Source organism: Triplophysa dalaica, chromosome 9, assembly GCF_015846415.1.
Source record: "Triplophysa dalaica isolate WHDGS20190420 chromosome 9, ASM1584641v1, whole genome shotgun sequence".
In the NCBI taxonomy this organism is placed as follows: Eukaryota; Metazoa; Chordata; class Actinopteri; order Cypriniformes; family Nemacheilidae; genus Triplophysa; species Triplophysa dalaica.
In genome coordinates this window covers 17,187,133-17,198,542 of record NC_079550.1, presented here as the reverse complement: position 1 = coordinate 17,198,542, position 11,410 = coordinate 17,187,133, and the positions used below count along the sequence as shown (strand labels likewise).

At 36.3% G+C, this 11,410-nt stretch overlaps 1 long non-coding RNA gene across 1 annotated transcript; it reads left to right on the top strand.

The window, feature by feature from the left end:
- The first annotated feature begins 2,367 nt into the window (after positions 1 to 2,367).
- LOC130429013 (uncharacterized) lies at positions 2,368 to 4,038 on the top strand. Its single transcript, XR_008907524.1, has 3 exons — positions 2,368 to 2,611; positions 3,360 to 3,446; positions 3,568 to 4,038. It is a non-coding gene; the product is annotated as an uncharacterized LOC130429013 (long non-coding RNA).
- Positions 4,039 to 11,410: the final 7,372 nt, after the last annotated feature.

Sequence of the window (11,410 nt, the reverse complement as noted above, 5' to 3'; positions counted from 1 at the left end):
CGCTCAAATTGCCTACTCAGACATGCTTTTTGGTTTGCTAATACTGCAAAACAGACCAACAATGAATGGGATTATACCTAGTAGTAGTAGCCAAAATTGAACTTTGGAGCTTTTAAAAAGAGTAAGCCCATCAATATTGAACGAAGCTTTCATGTATAGAGACATCTGTGACTAAAATGTGATTAAGGCAAAGAATTCATAAAATAGCTCCGAGGTTCGAACGTTCTGTTCAGAAAAGCGAATCGCGCAGAAACTGATCAGAAATTGAAGCTTTGTTTGTCAGTGTCACGTGATCTCTCCGTTAACAATTCAACAGGATTGTTTGAGATGGCCAAATTCTGCGCAGAACGATCAGCGGGGATCAGCACGAGATGCATGCCGGTAAGAAATGTGTCCGAGTGACGTCTGCCTGGCTCTGATGTCATGCTGACGTGTGTCAAAAAACGTGTATTATCGGATTCTTCAGTCGGGCGCAGTTGCTCTCCACCGTCTGCGCTGATCAAAAAACTGATTGGAATGACTTGCTGATAACACAGCTTAATTGCTCATTGACCAAGAATGTCCGCTGGTTTTTAAGAAGTTCATAATTTATAGTAGTTTATATATTTTTATGCCTTGATGCCCGATGATTCCTGAGATAGGCGCAGGCTCCCCGTGACCCGAGGTAGTTCGGATAAGCGGTAGAAAATGGAATGGAATATATTTTTATTTATATGTGATAATGAAAACACCTAGATGAAATCGTATGCTATAAAGGGATGTTTTAAATAAGTAGCCTTATGCATGTGCTTTATTTTATGTGTTTCGTTTTAATTATTACTTGTTTAAGTCCAATTTGTTTTCATTTTTACTTTACTGTATTTTATGTTGGTGGAACTTTTTATTCAACAACATTATTCCATGAGGTTAAGCCACTCCATCAAAACAAATGCTACATGCACACATAGAAGTATATTATATTACACCGTACAGCATCTTAACATGATGTGTTGCTAGCTTCTCTACCTCCACATGCCTTTTAGAAAGTCTGAAATCACTTTGAAAGTCAGAAGGACTGTAGAATACATATTGACCACTTCTTCAACAAAATTACGAATTCTAGGGACGTTCTGAGCAAAAAGACAAACATTAGGGCAACTGTGCCTTAAGCAACTTTTAATGATTTGAATAATAGATAAAAAGATTGTCCTCATCTTCATGTAGAAATAGGGGTATTTCAATTGCATCTGCTAGTTTACTCTTTTGCAAATAAAGTACAAAATTGTCCCAGATCTTGGTTGCATTTCGTGTAATTTTTAACTAAACAATTAATATGCTGAGTAGTCCATGACCAAATATAATATTCTACCAGGGTATCATTTCAATACACAGTTTTGACATCTATGTATATACAGTGCTCTGCGTAAATGAGTAAACCCCTTTAAAAAGTATACTTTTTTTCAACAATATCTAAATAAACACACAATTCCAAAATGTGGACAAGAATATCTGTTTAACTTCTAACATGAAAGTAAGGATAATAAAATCATAGATATAGTTTAAAATGTTACTTTTCAAAGGGCTTTTGTCAAAGCACACAATCTGGTTCTGCCATGACACAATTCCATTGGGTGATTGAAAGAAGGCCATTAGATCATTTCACACAACAATTGCAGCTCTACTGGAGCGTGCCCTTGAAAGGTTACCTGGGTCTAGAGGTTCAAATACATTAGTGTCCCCTGCCACCACCCTGCACCACTCTCACATCTGAGGTGACCCTGTAGTGTCTGAGTCTGTGAAATGTGTAGGGATGTATCTATTCACCGCTGTGTTGACCTGATCAGTGCATGCGAGGAAGGTGTGTAAAACACAACATGCTTTGAAGATGTTGACAGAAAACCACGGTAAAAAACTTTAAAAAAGGAACAGTTAAATACCTTTTAAACGTCAATAGTATATCACTGTATTGCATACATTAAATTACCATTTTTTAAGAAACAGTAGGCTACATTTCTTTTATCTTTACTCTCTTAATATGTAAAAAACACAGATTCTTACAGTAAAAAAATATTTTTGGTGAAATTAATTGGAAAATACTGTGCCTTAACATACAAGGAATAACCTTAAAAACAATGGTATTATTCTGTGTAAATTACACATTTTCTAAACGTGGACTGTAGAATTTACAATATAAAACCTATTAAAATCCAGCAAACACATTAAATCCTTTTTTTAAACAATTATGAAACTGTGTTTTCATTAGTTGTGCTTGCGAATTGGCATTTGAAATAATAATAAAAAAACGTGAACAAACGTTAAAACAGAGCTGCCGAAAAAACGCATAATAAGAATGAGGATTATCCCCACGCTTCTGAGATTACACTCTAAAAAATGCTGGGTTATTTGTTTAACCCAACAGCTGGGTTGAGCCTGTTGGGTCATTTTGTTGGGTTATTTTCTTAGTGTTGGGTCATTTTTTGAGTAACCCAAACGCTGGGTTACCAGTCTGGTCCAATTGAGTGACAGTTGAGAGAGTAAACCCCTCCCACTCCTCTACGCATCAGACAAACTTTACCTTCGCGGGCATTTTGATCCACTTCATCTCGGAAAGCTGTTATTCGGAGAATAAAAGGTATGTTTTACGAGTTTTTAATGTATAAAACTATTACTGTAAAAAAAAATGCAAAAGTATGCAAAATTTGGCTGTTCGCATTAGGTTTGAAAGTAACGTTACAATCTAGCTTCGTTAGCTTTGGATAGCTAGTCTGTAACGTTATGCCCACGTTGTTCTAATTTACAGCTTTTTAATCATTTAAACTTCCTTTTTGGTGAACATTTCCTCTGAAATGTGTGACTTGTGTGAGGAATTTAGTTCAGTAACTTACGCAACTTGATATTAGTTTAAGGTCGACACGAGAGCGACGTGGCAAAAGCAAACATCCAGCTCATTTTTTTTTATAAATACCGCTAATGTTCGGTGACGGAACTTAGATTTAAGAGTCTTTTAGACGAGAATGTTGTTGTTAAGAACTCAAATACGTGATTTATATATAAACATAACGCCTCTTTGAGATTTTGTTAAGACGCTGTCGGAGGTGTGAGCTTCAGGCTGTCAGCGATCGTGTCTCCGTGGAGAGCAGCTCTATCTCGGCCATTGCTTCGGGAATAGCCGCTGGCTCTTATAACGTTAGTGGTTAACAATGCGATATAGTTAATTTTGGGTATATGAGACGAACAATTGTTGCTCTTTTTAGACTTAAACTTATTCCCGAGTGTGTCGAATTAGTGAAGGGTTGTTTTAACGTTTATAATATTATTTTTTAAGACTGTATTTCGCTTTCTGTACTAGATCCCACTCTTCTTTTTCCCCCCACTGACAGGTTGCAGAATAACAGCTAATATTAATGGATCATTCTATTCAAGAGAATGTCAACTGGAACGTGGATGTTTTCATAACAGGCTTAAAGGTAAACATTATTTAGGTAAAATGTTAATGTACTTCTTTATATGTTTATTATAATCCATTGTGCTCTGGGTTGGCCAGTTTCCTTACATTCTTCTCTTGTCTCTTTTCTTGTCTCTTTATAGATGAACAAATTGATAAAGAAACCCTCCTGCTGGACATCCACTTCCAAAAGTGCACACCACACTGTTGTCTACAACTCCTAGGAAAAGAATCCTCTTAAGTAAGACTGCTCCGTGGATATGTCAGGTTAAGCAGTGCTGAAACCGAAAGAACTAACACTATTTAAAATGTTTTGTGAGTTTATATGAAGAGGAAAGTTACGGTGTCCCTTTTTCACATCCATAACGCTTGTTTATTTCTTTTTTTATAGAAAACTTGTGCATAGACTTATATTTTAACATATAAATGCGGTTCTATTAACAAGGGTTTAGTAAAATACTTTTTATAGCGTTTTGAAGTGTTAAGTTGTCTAACTATTTATATTTACTTGTGCCACTTTAATAACCTTGTTAAATGTATATGTTAAAATCTAAACTAATGTAATTTATTGAAATTAATGTTCTTTAAATATGTATAAACATACATTTCATCAAAGTGTTTTATATGCCATTTTACACTCTAAAAAAAGGCTGGGTTAAAACAACCCAATTTGGGTTATTTTGGTAACCCAACGTTGGGTCAAATATGGACAAACCCAGCGTTGGGTTATTTTAACCCAGCCAGTTGGGTTATATCTTTGACCCAACATGCTGGGTTGTTTTATTTAAATCAACTTTTGCTTAAAAATGACATTGCTGGTTTAAAACAAACCCGAAATGTTTAAAAATAATAATAACAAAATCACAGAGAAATACTCGAGCATCAGTAAGAATCAAAAGTTTTATTAAGGATCAAAATGCAAGACAAAAGGAATTCATAAAAACATGCAATATGTTATGCTCAATGAACAATAAAATGGCATATAAAACACTTTGATGAAATGTATGTTTATACATATTTAAGGAAAATTAACTTCAATAAATTACATTAGTTTAGACTTTAACATATACATTTAACAAGGTTATTAAAGTGGCACAAGTAAATATAAATAGTTAGACAACTTAACACTTCAAAAATTCATATACAGTTAACAAAGTGGCATGAGTAAAATGCAGCGTTATGGATGCGACATAAAAACACTATAAAAAGTATTTTACTAAACCCTTGTTGATAGAATGGCATTTATATGATAAAATATCAGTATATGCACAAGTTTTCTATAAAAAAAGAAATAAACAAGCGTTATGGATGTGAAAAAGGGACACCGTAACTTTCCTCTTCATATAAACTCACAAAACATTTTAAAGAGCGTTAGTTCTTTCGGTTTCAGCACTGCTTAACCTGACATATCCACGGAGCAGTCTTACTAAAGAGGATTCTTTTCCTGGGAGTTTGTAGACAACAGTGTGGCGTGCCCTTTTGGAAGTGGATGTCCAGCAGGAGGGTTTCTTTATCAATTTGTTAATCTATAAAGAGAAAAAGAGACAAGAAAAGAGACAAGAGAAGAATGTAAGGAAACTGGGCTACCCAGAGCACAATGGATTATAATAAACATATAAAGAAGTACATTAACATTTTACCTAAATAATGTTTACCTTAAAGCCTGTTATGAAAACATCCACGTTCCAGTTGACTTTCTCTTGAATGGAATGATCCATTAATATTAGCTGTTATTCTGCACGCTGTCAGTGGGGGAAAAAAGAAAAGTGGGATATAGTAAAGAAAGTGAAATACAGTCTTAAAAATTAATATTATAAACGTTAACACAACTCTTAACTAATTCGACACACTCGGGAATAAGTAGAAGTCTAAAAAGAGCAACAATTGTTCGTCTCATATACCCAAAATTAAATATATCTCACGGTTAACCACTAACGTTATAAGAGCCAGCGGCTACTCCCGAGGCAATGGCCGAGATAGAGCTGCTCTCCACGGAGACACGACTGCTGACAGCCTGAAGCTCACACCTCCGACAGCATCTTAACACAATCTCAAAGAGGCGTTATGTTTATATATAAATCACGTATTTGTGTTCTTAACAACTACATTCTCGTCCAAAAGACTATTTAAACTAAGTTCACTCACCGAACATTAGCGGTATTTAAAATAAAAAAATTGCTGGATGTTTGCTTTTTACACGACGCTCTCTCGTGTCAACCTTAAACTAATATCAAGATGCGTAAGTTACTGAACTAAATGACTCACACGAGTCAGGAATTTCAAAGGGAAATGTTGACCAAAAATGAAGTTTAAATGATTAAAAAGCTGTAAGTTAGAACAACGTGGGCATAAGGTTACAGACTAGCTATACAAAGCTAACGAAGCTAGATTGTAACGTTTCTTTCAAACCTAATGCGAACAGCCGAATTTTGCATACTTTTGCATTTTTTTTGTACAGTAATAGTTTTATACATTAAAAACTCGTGAACATACCTTTTCTTCTCCGAATAACAACTTTTCGAGATGAGGTGGATCAAAATGCCCGCGAAGGTAGAGTTCGTCTGATGCGTCGAGGAGTGGGAGGGGTTTACTCTCTCAACTGTCACTCAATTGGACCCGACTGCTAACCCAGCGTTTGGGTTACTCAAAAAATGACCCAACACTGAGAAAATAACCCAACAAAATGACCCAACAGGCTCAACCCAGCTGTTGGGTTAAACAAATAACCCAGCATTTTTTAGAGTGTATTGTTCATTGAGCATAACATATTGCATGTTTTTATGAATTCCTTTTGTCTTGCATTTTGATCCTTAATAAAACTATTGATTCTTACTGATGCCTCGAGTATTTCTCTGTGATTTTGTTATTATTATTTTTAAACATTTCGGGTTTGTTTTAAACCATCAATGTAATTTTTAAGCAAAAGTTGATTTAAATAAAACAACCCAGCATGTTGGGTCAAAGATTTAACCCAACTGGCTGGGTTAAAATAACCCAACGCTGGGTTTGTCCATATTTGACCCAATGTTGGGTTACCAAAATAACCCAAATTGGGTTATTTTAACCCAGCCTTTTTTTAGAGTGTAGGCCTATGAATTGCGATCTGCCGGCAGCAAGTGTTGAGTGCTCCTTTGGCTTCTTTGCCAATTGAAAGCTAAGGTTAAAGATTAGTGTGCACTCCTAACGCAAAGTGTAATTCTGATGCCTTGTCAAATTGCATTTAAATTAGTCCATTTTCAAATTACTTAAATCAAGGTTACGTGGTAACTCGCTAATGAAAAATGTGCTTGAAAACTCATACACTGCTATTGCGAAGTGTTTGTTTGACGTATTTTAATCAATTTCTTATCATACTTTTAAAAAACCAACAGAGCCCGACAATTCAGTAATAACGTTAACGGTTGATGTCGTTTTATATTTCAGTCGCCATTTTAGCGCCAAGCAACTGCTTTTGTAATACGCCATCCTCGTCCATCCGTTTGATTTTCTGGGGTTTAACATTGTTTTTCGAGGTAAGCCAAACAAAACTGTTACAAACTAAAAAGTTAAAGTTTTATCTTCCCTTCGTTTTACTTTTTTAACCGGTTTTGGCTATGTTTAGTTGCAATTTCTGTGGTAAGTAGGTCAAATCATTGATGTACTTCATTATAAACTTCATCGAAATTAACCACGTTGTTTTTTTATGTGCTTTGCCGTCGATTACAAACAGACTTTACATTTGCATCGTATAAGGTTAATTTTTACCGCAAACATAATGTAAATGCATCTGTTAACGTTGCTGTCGGGACAGCTGTTGTTGGTGTTAAATGTGCGATGGCGTTATATGAACGTCAGTGTCAAGATAGTAATAGTCTAATAGCTCACTTGAAAGATTATATTGTGGAAGGAGGTGCTGCGAGTTGTCCAGTGAGATGATGTAGGGTGTCGCACCCACTTTTCCCGCTGAGAGGGTTCAACACTAGGGGTTGGCGGATCGATCCTGAAATATCGATACTTCCGATGCTCAGGCTGTATCGAAAAGGATCGATTCTAACATTAAAACATCGATACTAATGTGTTTTTACTACAGATTTTATTAATTTACAAATGTAGCTAATAATTGTATAATAAAGAAGAACTATTTATTTCCCATACACCTAGTTTTGCACACGTTGCTCCACCCCGCCCTGCTGTATTTTGTAGTCCGCTATCACGTGAATCATTAGCACCAAGCGCAAGCACGCAGACGCAGCTGCAGCCAGTGAAAAGAATAAAAACTGCGGACTGCGATGTGTGGCAGTGGGCATTTGGGGGTAGAAAGCCACATATTAAAAGTACTTTATTATTTATACACTGTAAGAATGTAAACTTCTTATGTCCCCTTGTCTAACAATATTCTACGGTTGCAGAGTCTAGTCGACGGAACACACAGAGTTTCAGGCCTGGAGACAAAGTTTGACACAGACACAAGTGCTTGTTCAATCAGAGTCCAATGTTTATTGTTTTCGGACTAATATTTATATGTTTGAAAAGGAGGTGTCATATAAAACCACCAAAACAGTGGAAAATCACCAGACTTTCTGTTTAGTCTTTCCTCCTGAACAATCAGATATGATTACATATTCAATATTACAATAACAGAACAATCGTCCATAGGCATCATTAGGAACCTTGATATGGAGAACAACAGATACTTATATCAACATAAGACAGCATGACATGATAGAACTTTCAACGAGGTTAAACAACAAGAATGAAAGGCACATCTAATATGAATAGAAGCTAATATTAATAGGAATGAATACGAATGAATACATATGATACATGAACTTTGTATTAAACACAGATGCAATATTTTTAGAGGACAGGACGAAATCCAGATTCTCACATACACTTTATTGACTTTGTTTCTCAAACAGTTGTGTGGAATACATGTGTTACAGGAATACATTACTAAACATATATTTATTTGGTTTAAATTATGTCCCGTGTTTTAACATCTACATGATTAATTAACCTATAGGCACATTAAGAGCACAAATAAAATAAAAAATTTAGTGGTCCTGAAAATGTATTCAGATTTAGCAAATTTATGATGCATTCATCTGATAAATCATGACATTTCATCCACAGGAAAGTAAATGTAAATTCAAGTGAATGCTTCTAAAAGTATTGGTATCGATATCGGCAATACTGGCCCTGCATTTACTTGGTATCGGATCGGTACCAAATTTTACAGTATCGCCCACCCCTATTCAACACCCGCACTTTTCCCGCAGTTTTACACCTTACTGCCTTACAGCAGTTGCTTCTCCGTTTCTCTGGCAGTGTTGCCAGATAGTTTATAGTTTCCATCCCCAAAACCCTCCCAGACGCACACAAAACCGTCCATAATATTTGATTAATATTTGGTTAAATTTGATCAATATTTAGCCATTTTAAATGCCACAATTAATGTACCATGCTATGGATAGCGACATACACTAGCAGCAACGGAACCACAGTAACAAAATGACATCATAAGACGTTCAAATCTCTGTCCCATGGACCCGCCCTCACAGCACACACAATGCAGTTTCAAAGTGTAGATTTAATTTAAAGATCATTCACATACCCAATTAGTTAATAACGAATTCAACAATGTGTATTTAAATTATATTTCATACTTCCAATATTATTCTTTTTTACTATTAATATTACTACATTTCACTCCTTATAAACAGGTGTGTAAGTGAGAGCGAGACAGACAGACAGAGAGAGGGAGATCTTAAGCCTACCTTTAAATGCAGAACAGGAACAGGCCCAGATTTAGTCCACCCGCCCAAGCCAATTATTACCCGCACCAAATCCAAACAATTTGGCGGGAACCTGGGCTTACTCTCCCCTCCCTCTCAAACATGACACCGGCTTTGAGTGTGACCGGCTGATGATTTGCTGTTCTGGTTTAACTCCCGCATCTCTTGTTGTGATAGAATTATCGGTCAGCTCGTGCTGAGGAGGTGGGAATTTATGGTTATGGTCAGGGGCGTAGCAAGCTTTTCAAAAGTGCGGGGGATGGATGTGTTTTGTTTGTTAACAATGAAATGTTGAATGTAATGACAGAACGGTACAAAAGGTATAACATACCTTTTAACATAAAAACACATTCGAAACAGACAGAAAATAAGTCAAAACTCTGTTGTGAAAATACACAACAGTAGACTTGATAATGAATCAGAAATACTTTAATAATCCCAGGGGAGAAAGACAGTGGAAAGCTTGATAGTGACATGTGACTGTGGCCGCTAAAGTTTGCTTACTTGCACGTTGAAAAAGGGAGATATAAAAAACGGCGACACAAAGCTTTTTCTCTGGTGATATAAATAATGTAACAATTTTCTGTTTTTAAACATTAAAATAATATACACCTTTCGTTCATAGTTCTTCAACAGGTACAATCAAACATAATAGGTAAGTATCCACAAAATGAATTATTCCCTGCCTTCTTCATCACAGTTACTTTATACATTGCATGCCACATAAATAACCGAATTTAGCTATTTCTGAACAATATCCCAATTTGCAATTAGCATTAGTCTAAAAACTAAAAATAATTCAGAAAACACTCGACATATCAACAAAACATAAACTGAACATCTCCCCAAACACATATCAAGGTTATTTAAAAACCTCGAAAGCATAAACACTCATTCAAAGTCGCTGGAAAAGGAAGACGTAAATAACCATAAATTCCCGCCTCCTCAGCACGAGCTAACCGATAAATCTAACACACCAAGAGAGGCGGGACTTAAGGCAGAACAGCCAATCACCATCCGGTCACACTCAAAGCCGGTGTTCTGTTTGAGTGGGAGGGGAGAGGAGAGGAAGCAGCCGCATCGAGCGCTGACACAGAGCGGCAAGAGACACGGTGGAGCGACTGCTGTAAGGCGTTTGTACAAAACTGCGGAAAAACTGCAAAAAAGTGCGGGTGTTTAACCCTCTCACTGGGAAAAGTCACGGTTGCGACGCCCCTGGTTATGGTTATTTACATCTCACTTTTCCAGGTACTTTGAATGAGTGTTCATGCTTTCTAGGTTTTTAAAGAAGCTTTGGGAAGATGTTCTGTTTATGTTTTGTTGATATGTTGAGTGTTGTATTATACTTCGTTTTTTAGACTAATGCTAATTGCTATTTGGGATATTGTTCAGCAGATAGATAAATTCGGATGGTATGTGGCATGCAATTTATAAAGTAACTGTGATGAAGAAGGCAGGTAATTGATGAGGAGAAGGGGACAAATTGTCATTGTTAAGCAGTGTATTTATGGGTTTATTGCCAATAAATGTTTTTATTTATGTTTCTTTATATCTCCCCTTTTCAGGGCGCAATTAAGCAAAACTTAGCAGTCTCAGTCACAGTCCTGTCAGACCCATGTCGCAAGCTTACCACTGTCTTTTCCACCTGGTATTATTACAGTATTTCTGATTCTTTACCAAGTCTACTGTTGTGTATTATCTTTCACAACAGAGTTTTTACTTATTTTCTGTGTGTTCCGAGTGTGTTCTTATACTTTTCTAGTATCACTCATTTAAATGGGAAGCATTTTATATATTGTATGTTTTACTTTCCTGTAGCTCATTGGTAAGAGGTTGTGGGTTTGATCCCAGGGGATTTTGGATAAAACCGTCTGCCAAATGCATAAATGTAAATGTTATACCTTTCTACCCTTCTCTCATTGTATTCATCGTTTTTATTGTTAACAAACAAACCTCATCCATCCCCCACACTATTGAAAAGCTTGCTACGCCCCTGAGAGGATGCACTGATGATTTTAAGGTCAAATCTTCATTTTCGTCCCACATGTCACGGAAACACAGAGATTTTATAGAAAGCAGAATCAGTGACTTGTAGAGACTTGTCAGCTTATCAATCATCATCACTTTCTGTTCCAGCTGAATTACATGACTCTGGCCCTGAATTTGTTGAGGCAGGCACAGATCACGGTGATATGGACACATCAGATGATCT